Raw genomic sequence first — 14,139 nt, forward strand, 5'->3', positions numbered from 1 at the left:
TTTGTTTAGCAATGCGTTGCAACATTCAATGACAGCCTGAAAGAGTGCAGTTAGTTAGAGTGCAGCCTCATTAATTCCATTTCATTACTGTGAAAACAATGTAAAGCCATTGTTTCCCCATCTCACCCACCACATTACTACAACAAACATTTTATTTTCTTCTGATAATCTGAGGCATGGCTTAAGCTTTACAATCATCTGTTTCTGTTATTTGCCGAATTAATTTTTTGGGAGCATGTTTAGATCGAAGCCGCTCTTCTCATCTTTTTGTCGTCAGACTGAGCTCCAGCTGGATCATAAAGTTGTTACAGCACAGTTAAGATACATAGAGCAAGCTATCAAAATCAAACACATTTCTCCTTGATTAAATATTTAGGAATACTTCACGGTGTGTGGGGTCTCCCAAGGGGTGGCCAAGCCATAGCAACCTGTTTTAGAGATAAACATAGTGCCAAAGTCTGGAATGTTGGTGATGTGTGCTGCTGCATGGATAATCGATGATTGCCTTCATGGCTTCAAGGGAACCAAGTGAAGCAGTTTTTAGGAGTAAGACCCGAGGAGTCAAGTCACTTTTAAGAGGTGAGGTGTTGAAGACCATGCCGAGCCTGTCTGCATACAATGGGTGGCAGAATGTATTGATTTTTGGGGTTTTTTTTGCAACCCACCCCCACATTGCAGCATGTCTTTAAAAGCTCCATAGGTGGTCCACTGGTTTCATCAATACATCCTTCCCCATATTTTATGCCTTTGCCATTTTTTACCCTGACTTTACCAACACACATGATTGATTCTCATGAGGCAGTTCTCACTTCACTCACGCAGGTCTCAGACATTGATTTTGGGTGAGAAATCAATCAGAGAACATCTGGTCAAGCAGCCTCTGTCCCTCCTGCTTACCACTATTGATTGATATCCCACCACAGATTTTATTTCATTTCTATGTGAGAATGTTTTAGGCATTAGTCATTGGCACATTGAGACAATAATGCATCCCAAATATTAGTTTTTCTAAATTATTCAGGCATCAGTGTTTTTGATCTTTTTGTCACTTTTACAACAGCGGAGTTTAAGTCATTTAAAACAGCAACCAAGAAGTTGTTTATGAAACTTTATAAGCAACACCACAAACATAAGGCTGTTAGCAAGCTGTGAGCTTGGAATTACCAATCTGGCATCTCTTTACACAAACAGAGCAAGCAGAGAAACCTTTGCATGAACTCAGGTCTCCATTTAATAAATACTTTTTTTTTTCATTCTGCAATATTTCTGTCTGTTCTGTTCATTAGTTTCTTTCCACCATTGTGGGCTTTGTTCTGGTTTTGTTCGGGTTCTGGACAGGGGCTGTGCAGTCAGTGTTTTAGCTGGTTTTGTATGGAGACAGATGTCTGCTGTTTCTTGAAAAGATGCTGATGTGAGCTAGGCACTGTACCAAAACAGTTTAGTTTCAAGCAGTTAAACAAATGTGGCCAGTTTGTCACTGAAATGACTTTTCATATTACCTCCTGCACTATTTACAACCACCATAATATGCAAACAGTAACAGCTCTTTCAAAGCTGATTACAGCTCAAGAATATTTAAATAAATGTCTCCAACATATCTTTTTCTTTTTCTAAAAACGTCCTAAACTGCATATCTTCTCGTCGGTTTTATTGTGTTTTGCATATATTTCATTTACTCAGTTATTACTTATAATATCTTGGCTTAAATGTCTAAGAAATGTAAAAATTACCTCACTCATTAAGCAACATTGACAACACATGAACTGAAAGCAAAGGTCTAAATATAGTCCTAGGCTCAAAGAAGGCCACTAGAGTCGCACTTAAAATACATAAATAAAACCTTAAACTCAACTTTAACTTGTGCTCTGGTGACGTGAGACTTGATTCGGACTCCTGGTCTGAGACTCAAGTCTTATTAACAGTTTTTATCTCATGTAATGAAGAGTGAAAAGAAGCCGGTAGGAAAGGATATTTATAAGCCAATGACGGTAGATTATGGGATGTTAATGGCTCATAACAATCTGTTCATGTTAGCTGTAGCTTCATAATAATGACCACATGGTCGTCTTTCCAAATGAATGTTGTATTAAATGACTTTGGATTATTTAGGAAACATAATAAGCTTAACTTACCTCAGGCTTTCTCTTGCTGCTAAGCCAGCTGCGACATAACAAGGACTCTTCTGGCTGAAAATATCAAAATAAAAGCACTTCCTGTTCAGTTCATTGAGAAGATGAACACTCATATTCTCAGTATAATGGGGGTGATGCAGTTGTTAGCACTGCTGCCTCGCAGCAACAAGGTCCCAGGATTAAATCCCATCTTGGGATTTTTCTGCACAGAGTTACTCCACATCCATGCATGGGTTATCACCAGATGTTCCAGCTTTCTCACAAAAAAGGATGCATGCTTAGTTAATAGGCCACTTATTGAAGTTGGCTCTGGGTGCATATGGTTGTTTGACCTGTGTGTCTCCATGTTACTCTTGTGATGGACTGGATACCCTTTCAGCACTGGCAGGTGAGATTTGCATGGCCAGCATCTCCCCCATTGACCATCTGGTTAAGTGCACAGGTGCTCTAACCCCTTCGTCAACCACACCCACCCCACCATGACCTAACTATGAATGGATGCTAGGTCAAAGCAAATCAGTAGATGAGATAGGGGGATGGGCGTCATCTTTACAATTCAAATACATCCTGTGGAACAAGCTTTTTATGTTGTGGTAGAGCATTGATATTTACCAAGAGACAGGTTTGCCCCCTATCAGAATCAGTAATAATGTCTTGCACCTTTTACTTTCAATTTATGATTCTTTATTGCAGCATGTAATAATGATCAGAACTTTAAACCATTTTCATTGTCCCAGTTGTTGATCAGTAGGTCTATAAACGTAATCTAAATCAGAATTGGCAGATCAGCCATCAAAGGGAGCTAAACTGGAGTCAGACAGCTGATCAGTGGACTGCTTTCTGTTGAATGTAAGGCTGTTTTTATCAAATAATGGGGAATGCCATGCTACTGTCCTACAAACAAACTGGTGAATGAGTTGTTATTGTGTAGTAAAATGGCATTCTTCCAAAGTTATTTATAACTTTTAGTTTAAAAAATATTCTATGTAAACTCATCATTTCTCAGTTTGTTATGCTTCATCTAAAATACTTCATATATTTATAACTTTTTGCAGTGTATGTGAAGGAGCCTTTCCCATTTTGAACTGGTGCACATATGTAAGTAAAATTAAATTGATCAAAATCCAATTTAGACATTACAACATTCTCACTATAGAGTGTGCAATATTCACTTACACTTTTACAATTTATTTACAAATCTTTTCTTATTACATTAGACCAGATTAAACCAGCAACACAGTGTAGTTTAAAAGGTGTAGTGTAGTTTTGTAGTGTAGCAAACTGCTTTAAGAATGTAGAGTATATATGGGTAACAGCTCAAACAAAAATAATGTATAATCTTCCAGAATTGATTTTTGTTAGAAAAAACAGTTTACTAGCATATTGGTGTTGGTCTGAGAAGGGGCCATAGTAGGCTGCAAGCCTCTCAACTGATTGCCCATTCAGAAGGTGTGCTTATATAGAAAAAGTAAGTGTTGTTAGATTTCCAATATAATGATGTCAGGAAATCAGGTTCAGAACACAGGAAAAAGGTTTGTGTTGCTCTTCTAAAAGAATGGGCATAAAACTCACCTGTTTTACTTGCAGCAAATCCAGATAAAATACATTGTAATTTGGAACTCATCATCAACATAGAACATCTTGGCCATGATTTTACCTGTCAACACAGTTTTTAAACAACTTTCCATCAGAAAATCTCTCCTTACAGTACCTTATAAAAGTATGCTAAATAATGATAAATAACATAGATGGAAAGGAGGCTACTAAAGTTGTGATAACACTATTTCCAGTGCCTTTTGAAGTGGAGGGAAAATGATACATGGATTTTATTTCTTTACAAATAAAGATCTGCGAAAGGTGATGCCCATTTTTAATTAAAACGATTTACTCTGATCCCATAGAATAATATTCAGAAGAAGCACTTAATTAGTAAATAGATTTCACCTGTTTTAATGTATTCCTTCTATAAATACAACACATCTATGAGACCTTCGACGTTTGTTGGAGTACATTAGTGAATAAAGAGCATCAAGAACACTGAGAGAGACACCAGACAGGTCAAGGATAAAGCATTGAAGATGTTTGAAGAAGTGATAGGTCATAAAATAAGATCCATCTCACAAGCCAAAGTTCAATCCATTATCCAAAAATTGAAATGGATAATGGCACGACTGCAAACTTACCATGATATGGTTGCCTAGCTGACAGGCCAGGCAAGGAGGGCATTATTTAGAGAAGAGACTAAAAGACTCATTGTAACTCTGGAGGATCAGCAATTTCAGCCTAGATTCAAAATCCCGTGTGTGGCATAAAACCAATGGCCGGTGTACACTGTGTGATTTTGGGCAGGCAAAACAGGATGATTGTTGGAAAATTGTAGAGAAATCTTTGGTCTTGGCTGTAAATCTGCAGTCTTACATCGCGCTGTGACACAAGTTCAAGCCCGGCTGTTGTTAGTGTCTTGTGACCAAAAAACACCCTGCGATTTGTATGTGACAGTGTTAGATATTTAGAATGACTGTCACAGCGTGACAGCTGCTACGACCTCCATCAACTAATGCAATAGAATTGGAGCATAAAACCGGTGTTGTGTGAAATTCATTTCCACTGAAATAATCTCTCTGTAGGTGCTGTGTGACCAGAGGAACAGATTATTTCAGGGGAACAATGCCGGGATCCCAGTTTGGTCTCTTTTCCTCAGCCACGACCACGTCCACATTCTTCTCCACCTTCTCCTTTTAGATAGCCATTTGTCATTTCCACAAAACCCTGCAGCTCTGTCAGTGCACTGTTGGTCCACCTGTTTACAGATCTCAAACAAAGTGGCTGAGTTTGCTTTCAGCCTTGTGCTGTAAGTTGGCCTTAGCAGGACAGCTAGATGGTCAGATTTGCCGAAGTGGGACCTTGGAGCAGCAGAAGGCATTTTTAATGTTGTTTTCCCTGGTGGGGAAATTAACAAATTGGTGGAGCTAAGGAATGCTTTTACTGAGGTTACAGTAATTAAAACCTCTTACAATTATAAAAGCATATTTGTTTCCAGGCACATAAATGATGCAACAAAAAGTGTTAAGTTCACCTCAGCACCAACAGACCATCTCCATGGAGAAATATGGTGATGGCAGGATGGTGCTGTAACAATGCTTTTCTTCAGCAGGGACAGGGAAGCTGGTCAATGTCAATAGGAAGATGAATGGAGCTACAATAAGTACAGGGCCATTCTGGAAGAAAACCAGAATGGCCTAAGACTGAAAAAGACTTGAGACTGGGGCAGATGTTTAATTACCAGCCAGACAACAACCCTAAGCAGATAACCAGAGCCACAATAAAGTCATTTGGATCAATCCAATTTTGGATTTGTGGGAATAGTTGACATTTGCTGCCTACAAACTCTCTCCATCCAATCTGACTGAGAATAAAATAGTTTGTAAATAAGAATTTCAGTCTTTTGATGTGCAAAGGTGGTCGATACATACCCTAAAAGACTTGCAGTTGTAACTGCCGAAAGAGGTGGTTATGCAATGTATTTACTCAGAGGTGCTGTATACAAATACATGCCACACTTTTCACATTTCTATTTCTAAAAGATTTTGATATAGTTCCTAATAGTTATGCACTAAATTGTGTTGGTGTAGTTGTAACATGAGGAACTATGACATAGTTTAAAAACTGTAATAGTTAGTCATGTGAAGCATCAAGAGCTATTTTTATGTGATTTATGTGAATCTTTTTTTTTTTTCTGGGAAATCTAATTTAAATTGCCAGTATAAGACCAGGTCTTTCTGTTTATACATTTATGTCAGAACTGTTTTCTGCAGAGGACTCTTGGAAATGGAAAATAGAATAACTGTATAAAAGTAATAAAATAATATCACATAAAGATCAATTTGGTGACTCCTCAGGAGCTTTCATATGGCAAGGTCCTCCTAAATAAATAGAGTTTGATCGGTTGCCATGGAACCTAATGTTACTGAAGGCTTTCATTATCCTGAGCTGCAACAAGACTTATCCGCCATGTTGATTTGATTTTTTTTTTTTTTTAAAGAGGGTTTTCATTAAGTAATTGGACCTGCAATTTTGAGAAATATTTAAATATTCATGTTCAGTCATCTTGATTTATGATTGTTCTTATGTGTGTATCCAGATCACATAATATATTTTTTATTCATAGTGTTTTGTGGCACTTTCCCTCTGTTTAGTCATCCTTGTTTTTGTTCAAACAAAGGCTAAACACATGCATGATGAAATTATGTTTTTGTAACTGTCTTAGCTTGATGTGTGTTGGAGCTCAGCACTGATCATAAAATCAATAGAGAATGGGGAAAGTGGTTCCCTGGCAACTTTTAAGGAACAGCTTGTTCAGCCTTGTCAGATTGTCATTTGAGGGATAGCTGAGAGCCATCTGAACTCTCTCAGCCTGTCTCTCTGTGAATTATTTATCATTGGAAAATGCGGTGACATTTTTTACACTACGCAAGAACAAGGAGGGTGATGTCTCTCTTACAGTTTCTTCCCATCATAGGTGGACTTTATTTAATATTTTTATTCCTGGAATAAATAGCTCTGAAGATACAGGGGTTTTTGTTTGGAATGCAGTGTGAAATGCTTACTGCTGTAGTGTGCAGACATTTTAACTAGTACAGACTTTACTTACCTTTGTGTTTTGTTTTATGCACTTCTAAGGTAAGTATTTTTTAATGTCATTTTATGGACTATGCAGCCCTACACCTATGTTTTGGCTTGTTTTAAGGCAGCACATGGGTGAAGGGGTAGCACTGTCAAATAGATATTTTGTAGGGTTAAACAAAGCACAATTTATGAGCTGCTCTTGCATATAATCACAAATGTGTTTTCTATGTTAAAATAAATTTTACACACACAGAACACACCTGTCTGGTGTTTACATGACATAATACACTGTTTTATAAAGTGTTTTGCTCCTTGTACATTTTGTCTGTTTTTATTTATTGGGCAAAGAAAAGCAAATGAAATGCACAAAGCTGGACTGATAATTAATAAAATAAAATAAAAAAACTATCCAAACCCAGCTAACCCTTTAAAAGTGACACCTAAGCCTGGTTATCACCTGTCATGTAGAATCAAGTAATCTCTTAAACACAACCTGTCTGACAACATGAAGTATGCTAAAAGATCTAAAAAAGCAACACATCATGCCTTGCTGCAAAGACATTGTTGAACAGAAGAGAACGTCATTGGCATCTATCAGTGTGGAAGGGCTGTAGAGCCAGCAAAACAGGGAAAGAATATGGAAGGATGACGAACCTTCCCCAGGAGTATGTAGTCTACAATGATTACTCCAAGAGCGCCTCATCAAGGAGATCACAGAAAAGAATGAGAACAACATCTAAAGCAATGCAGAAACTCACTTGCTTTAGTAGGAGTGTTAATGATGCAACAACAAGAAGTAAACCAAAATGGCATCCATGGAAAATATTCGACCGACTTGTGAGGCAAAAGTGTACATTTTTAAAGCAACTTTTTCCAGTTGTGTCTGATGTAAAAGTAACACAGGAATTCAACAAAGGAACAGCATACCTACAGTTAAACATGGTAATGGTATTGTGGTGCTCTGGGGCTGTTTTGCTTCCTCGGGACCTGGACAACATGCCAGTGATGGAACCATGAGTTCTTCTCTGGACCAGACACTCTATAGGACTGCCCATCTGCGATTAATGACGTTCAAGCACACAGGAGGACAATAATCCAAAGCACATCAGCAAGTCCACCTCTGAACAGCTAGAAAATTTAGACTTTGGACTGATGTAGTCAAAGTCTGGACTAGAATCCTATTGAGATGCTGTTGCGGTACCTTAAATAGGCTGTTCATACAGCCTATTTAAGGTAAACTCTGTTCACACATGGAATGAATTCACACAATTTCTTAAAATACAAGAATTTATTAACAAAAATAAGTCAACTCAAAGTCAAACATATTTCAATCAACAAACTCTTTACTATGCTAAAACAATCCAACTAAACTACCAAGTAGAATTAAAGAATAGGGAAGACTAATGGGCTATGTACAATATAAACAAGTTGATTAAAGATGGTTGAAAACCATGACCAAAAGAGTGATGCAACATTACCATGCAATGTTTATGTTTGAGAACCAAGGATTATCTTGAAGAATCTGGAAATGAAGTTAAGTTAGTCTTGGAACCAATTTAGGAAATAATCTGCTAACGTTTAGACAACCCTTCACAATGCAAGATCAGATAAAATATTATTTTAATCAAATAATGTTTTAAATAATGATCTGCTGAATAAAACCAACCTTCTGGAGGACTAATTCTCAACGGTGTCTCATTAGCTGCCTTTATTTATTAAAATAATATTTAAAGAAATATTAAGGGAATGTTTTGGAAAAAAGCCAAATCTTTCTGGAGAAATGGGGCTTAATGGTGTTTACTTAGTTATCAAATTTAGTAAAATGATGTTAGGGACACATTATTTACTGGATTGAAAACTAAACCTTTCTGGGTAAATATTATTTAGCAGCAAGCACGTGTCCTAAGCTGTTAGCAGTTGAAGCTAACAAAGGAGGCTGATAGCTTAGCACCAGAGTCAAACACACACCTTTAAAATTACCGTTGATAAAAGGGTTAAAATGCATAAGTGAGGACGGCGCGTTATGATCAATCTTCTGTTTAAAATCACCCTTTAATAAAGTTTGTCTTAACTTTAAAAACACACAAACACAGAACACAAACTGAACATATGTGCTGCAGATATTCTCCTAGCACCAAGATAGCTGAGTTCAACACAAACAAAACCAAACTTCATAAAATGAAAAACATTTAGATCATTTCAATCTAAATCTTTCTATATTATTCTGCCCAAACACTTAACCTCATGAACTGTGGTGAGGAACGTTGTCCAAGGCGGAGAAGTTTGAAGAAACGTCCACAGTCTTTAAACGGTTAGCTTCTAGCTAACCTCCGTGGCTGTGGATGAAAGACGGCCCGTTCTGTCCGCCAACCACAGTGCACGTTACCGTAACCATGGTGATGGGGTCTCTGCTGTCTTCCTTCCAGACTGGGAGACCGCTCCGCTCGGCTTTGTAGAGACCGCTTCTCTGTAGGGAACTTCTCTGGGACAGTTTGCTTCTGCAGGCCTCAGAGAGAGAAAGTAAGCAATTCTTACACCTTAATTTCCCCATTCATGAATGAAAATACTGGATACACAAACAGTATTTCATTCGTACTTAACTTTGCATATGATCGATGATTGTATGACATCCTTGGATCCAGGTGAAGAGTTTATGTCAGTTTGCCAGCAAAGAGACATCAGCCCGCTGTTCTCCTCCTATCCCGATGATCGCCGGTGGAAGAGGTTGGCTTGTTGGAGAGGGGGTGCTCTTATTCAGACAGTGGCATCATGGGAAGTCTGCTGCTACCCCCCTTTCCTCAGTTGCTGGAAGTCAGTTATATGCAATTTATTTTTGAAAATTCCAGAAAAGTGTGTACCGGAGTTTTAATGTTGAAATCCATAGCTGGGTCCCAACAAGCCATTGATTTAAATCAGGTGGTTTAAAGCAGAGACACATCAAAAACATGCAGCATTGGCCCTAAATATTTCTTAATAATTTGTGCAACTGTTATACATTATATTTTACAACCATAATTAATACAAGTTTATTTAATCGAAATGTTTTTTCTGGTATTACCAACATGTGATTTCAGTAATGACAAAGGTTGCATCTTGACAAAATAACAAATGCGTAATGCCAAATTGCTTAGAAAATGTCACGCTACATGTGCACCGGCAACGAGCTCAACCGGTGAGTTAGACCGACAGACTAGTTGACAGGCAGACGTAAAGATGCAGGAGACAGAGGAAACCTCTGAGCGCCTCACACACAATGAGGATTCTGACTCTCCAAGGTCAGCAGCAGCACCCACTGTTGCTGCTCGTCACTCAATGCAGCCAGCATAATCTCCTGGTTACCACAGCAACTCTAACTACGGGCCTGTGGTAGTCAATCACCACATTACAAACACATACACGCAGATGGCAAGTAGGGGGGCTGCATTCATGCACACAAACACACCCTCTCCCTCTCAGACATAATCATTCATGCTCTCGTACAAACCAGTATGTGCACTAAGAAGCAGATGTAAGCGCTTTCGCAAATTTTCTCCAGTTTTATCACAGTTTCTTTGATGTGTGTCTGCCGAAAGTTTTCTTTGAGTATGAACAGCAAAAGCCTCTTCTTGTTTTAAATTTGTCTGAGAGAAAAATGGTTTACACGTTTTGATGACAAGAGACTAAAAGAAATTGAGTAGCGAATTCTTTGTATTTTTTTTTTTCTTGCAGGTTTGGCCCATTTGCAACAGTAAGATACTTTGTTGGATGAAAGGAGGCAGCTCTGTGATATTGTAAAAAATCTTCTGTCTATATTTCAAAACGAAATGACAAATAGTGATCTGATTACACTGAGAGGGAGCCCTGGGACAGAAGATGGATTTCTGGGGCATTTTATTGATATTTATATTCTACACATAAGCTGCTACTATAGGCTCTGTTTTCGGCTCAGTTTTGCCACCTATGCTCTTGAAAGGTCACATCTCATATTGCGTTGGACTTATCAGAGGGCTTTTCATTACATTTCACTGCTTTGTGTTTTACAGGCTCCTATGAATAACCGTGCCTCTTTTTGATGCAGGTTTGGCTCTATTCCACACAATTTTACTGAGCAGGATTCACATTATTCTAAGTTTTCTTTTGTGAGGGGTGGCTGGGTTTTATTTTTTCCATCTCTGTGCATCTGGTGTTTGTGGCATTTGAGTCATGAAGTGATAATGTCTGACTCATAAGTCAACTATGTAATAATCGCCTTCTTATCTTTTATCAAAGTCCTCATCGAACATTCAGAAGAAAGACAGCTTTCTGAGCGATTGCAGAAGACAAAAGTGGAGCCTTTTGTTTTATTAGCTGTATTGCCACAAGGTTATTTATACATCCAGCTTAGGCTAAATTCTTATCTTGACTGTATGTGGTGAAATGCTAATGAAAAAAAAACGTATTTGATTAATTTCTTTCCCGTCTTTGTTATATTTTCTCTGCAAACCGGCTGCCTTATTCCTGTTACTGTCTAAACATGAATGTCAAAATGCTGAAGGTTAATTCTAAGTTAATTAGGAGCTAGGATGCTTTAATATCTCAGCCATTTGACATAAACAAAGTAAAGATAAATCTCGTTTTGGGCCCCAGGCATGCTTTTTCATTTCCTGATGTTTTTGATTGGATTATACATCCATTAGTTCACTGGAAATCATGTCATTTCCAGTGAACACAGCTTGGAATTGCTACAGTAGTCCAGCAACAGGTTCTACTGTACTGTACATGTCTGAACATTCCAGTGTGGGATAGTCTTAAAATTAACAGGCTCACAAATCTACATTTTGTATCCAGAGATGTGTTGTTTTACAAAAATTTTAAGTGTAGTATATTAAGTTTTTATCTACTTTGCAAATTAAAGAAGTAACTAACATGATAATTAGTCAACTAATTATTTTTTTAAATAAATTCACAAAACATCTATAATCAGCTTCTCAAAAGTTTAAATAGCTTTTCATGGTAATGAAGTGTTATGACCTGAACACAAATAACTGCAAGTAATTTATTCATCTTTTCATGCATAATAGATGTCAGGTTTTGTTGTTGATTATTTTGCACGTTTTTAAAGAAAGTGGCACAGATTCACATATTTCAGTTTAGTTAATAGGATAAACTCCAAAATAATCTATTTGCTGTAATATACCAGCAGAGAAATCAGAAGGCTCTCTCCTTGGTGAAGCTAGAAAAGCCTGAAATGTTTTTGTCTAAATGGTGCTAAATCAAATTTACATCTGCTTTCTAGAATTGCGCCGCTCAAGGTGGCAGCAGGTTGGAGTAGCTCTGTTACTTTTGATTCTGATTTATTCTTTTTTGGGAACTATTCCTCTTGTGGTGGATACAGTTGATTTATTTTTTGGATGACTGTCCACTCCAGTGTCGGATGCTGTGCAGGTTGGAGGATTTTTCTTAATACTTTCTATTTTTGGACATTTGTTATGCTGCATTGCCATGGCAACGGGGTTGTTTCTTACAACCGGGAGCTGCTGATTAATGTCTCAAAAGCTCAAATAACACTTCAGCTACAACCCCAAATCCCTAATGAGTTGAAAAGGAGACGCCGTGGATGCAGAGCAGGAGCTAAGAGAAGAGAGAGAAGGAGGAAGTTCAAACCATCTCTTCCGTCGATGTTGATGGGCAATGTGAGATCGTTGGGAAACAAGTTGGATGAACTCCAAGCCCTACAAAGGACCCAGCCAGAGTACTGGGCATGCAGTATCGTGTGTTTTACTGAGACATGGCTGCGGGATCATAGCCCCGACTCCAGCGTCTCTCTGCCGGGCTTTTTAACCATACGAGCAGACAGAGATTTAAAGAGGAGCGGCAAATGTAAAGGAGGTGGACTGGCAGTACTTGTGAACAACAGATGGTGTAATCCAGGACATGTTACTGTGAAGTGTCATCTCTGCAGTCCAGATATTGAACTGTTGGCAGTAGGTTTTCGTCCATATTATTTACCCAGAGAGTTCACCAGTGTTATTTTGGCAACAGTTTACGTTCCACCTTCCGCTGTTGCTGACACTGCATGTGATGCCATCAGCTCAGTTGTTGCTAAGCTACAGACACAACACCCCAATGCTTTTGTGGCAATTTCTGGTGATTTTAACCATGCTTCACTCTCTGCTACACTTCCAACGTTTCAACAATTTGTCAGCTGCTCTACCAAAGAAAACAAAACATTGGATTTGTTTTATGCAAATGTCAAGGACTCATACATCTCTACAGCAAGACCTCCTCTAGGCAAATCAGATCACAATCTTGTTTTTCTCTGCTCAAAATATAAGCCCCTTGTTCAGAGGTAACCTGTAATAAAGAGGACTGTGAGAAAATGGTCACAAGAAGCTGAAGAAGCTCTGCAAGGTTGCTTTGAGGCTACAGACTGGGACGCACTGTGCCAGCCACATGACTGAGTGTGTAACCGACTATATAAACTTCTGTGAGGATAACATCATCCCCACCAGAACCGTGAGATGCTTCCCCAATAACAAATCTTGGATCACCAGTGACCTGAAGGACTTGCTTAACAAGAAAAAAAGAGCCTTCAGAGAGAGAGACAGATAATTATTGAGGAGTTTACAGAAGCAACTTAAAGTCAAGATAAGAGACAGCAATGAGGTGTACAAGAAGAAGCTGGAGAGCAAGCTCCAACAAAACAATATCAGAGATGTGTGGACAGGGATGAAGAAGATCACAGGCTTCAAGCAGAAGGATGATCAGACCGATGGAGGTCTGGACAGAGCCAATGAACTGAACACATTCTTCAATAGGTTCAGTTCAGAAACAAGCTTTGCATCCTCCTCTCCTGCTCACAGCCAAACAGACATTCCACCTTCCTTTGACCCACAAGACCCACAGCTGTCCAGTAACACCTCACATTTTTCATCTTCCACCTCAGCCCTAGACCCTTCTGCTTCTACATGTTTGCCTTCAACCATATCAGAAGATGCTGATGCTTTCTTTGCTTCCCCCTTCCACCTGTGTGTCTCAAGAAGTCAGGTGAAGATGCAACTGAGAGACTGAATCGGAATAAGGCTGCAGGTCCAGATCATGTCAGCCCTAGAGTCCTGAAGGCCTGTGCAGAGCAGCTCTGTGGGATTCTGCAGCACCTCTTCAACCTTAGCCTGGCCCAGAAGAAGGTTCCGGTGTTGTGGAAGACCTCCCGTCTTGTTCTGGTACCAAAAAAAACTCACCCATCAGTTCTCAATGACTATAGACCTGTTGCCCTGACATCTCACATCATGAAGGTCCTAGAGAGACTCCTGTTGGCCCACCTGAGTAAGCAAACAGTAAACCATCAGGACCCCCTTCAGTTTGCTTATCGCTGTGGAGTTGGAGTTGAAGATGCCATCATATACCTGCTTCAACAAACCCA

The 14,139-nt window shown here is 38.8% G+C and overlaps 1 protein-coding gene across 3 annotated transcripts in view; it reads left to right on the forward strand.

The window, feature by feature from the left end:
• asic1b (acid-sensing (proton-gated) ion channel 1b) overlaps window positions 1-14,139 on the forward strand; it is a 238,420-nt gene that overhangs the window by 191,504 nt on the left and 32,777 nt on the right. The gene's annotated exons all lie outside the window — the stretch shown is intronic.

The sequence above is a fragment of the Girardinichthys multiradiatus genome, chromosome 20, assembly GCF_021462225.1.
Source record: "Girardinichthys multiradiatus isolate DD_20200921_A chromosome 20, DD_fGirMul_XY1, whole genome shotgun sequence".
Lineage (NCBI taxonomy): Eukaryota > Metazoa > Chordata > Actinopteri > Cyprinodontiformes > Goodeidae > Girardinichthys > Girardinichthys multiradiatus.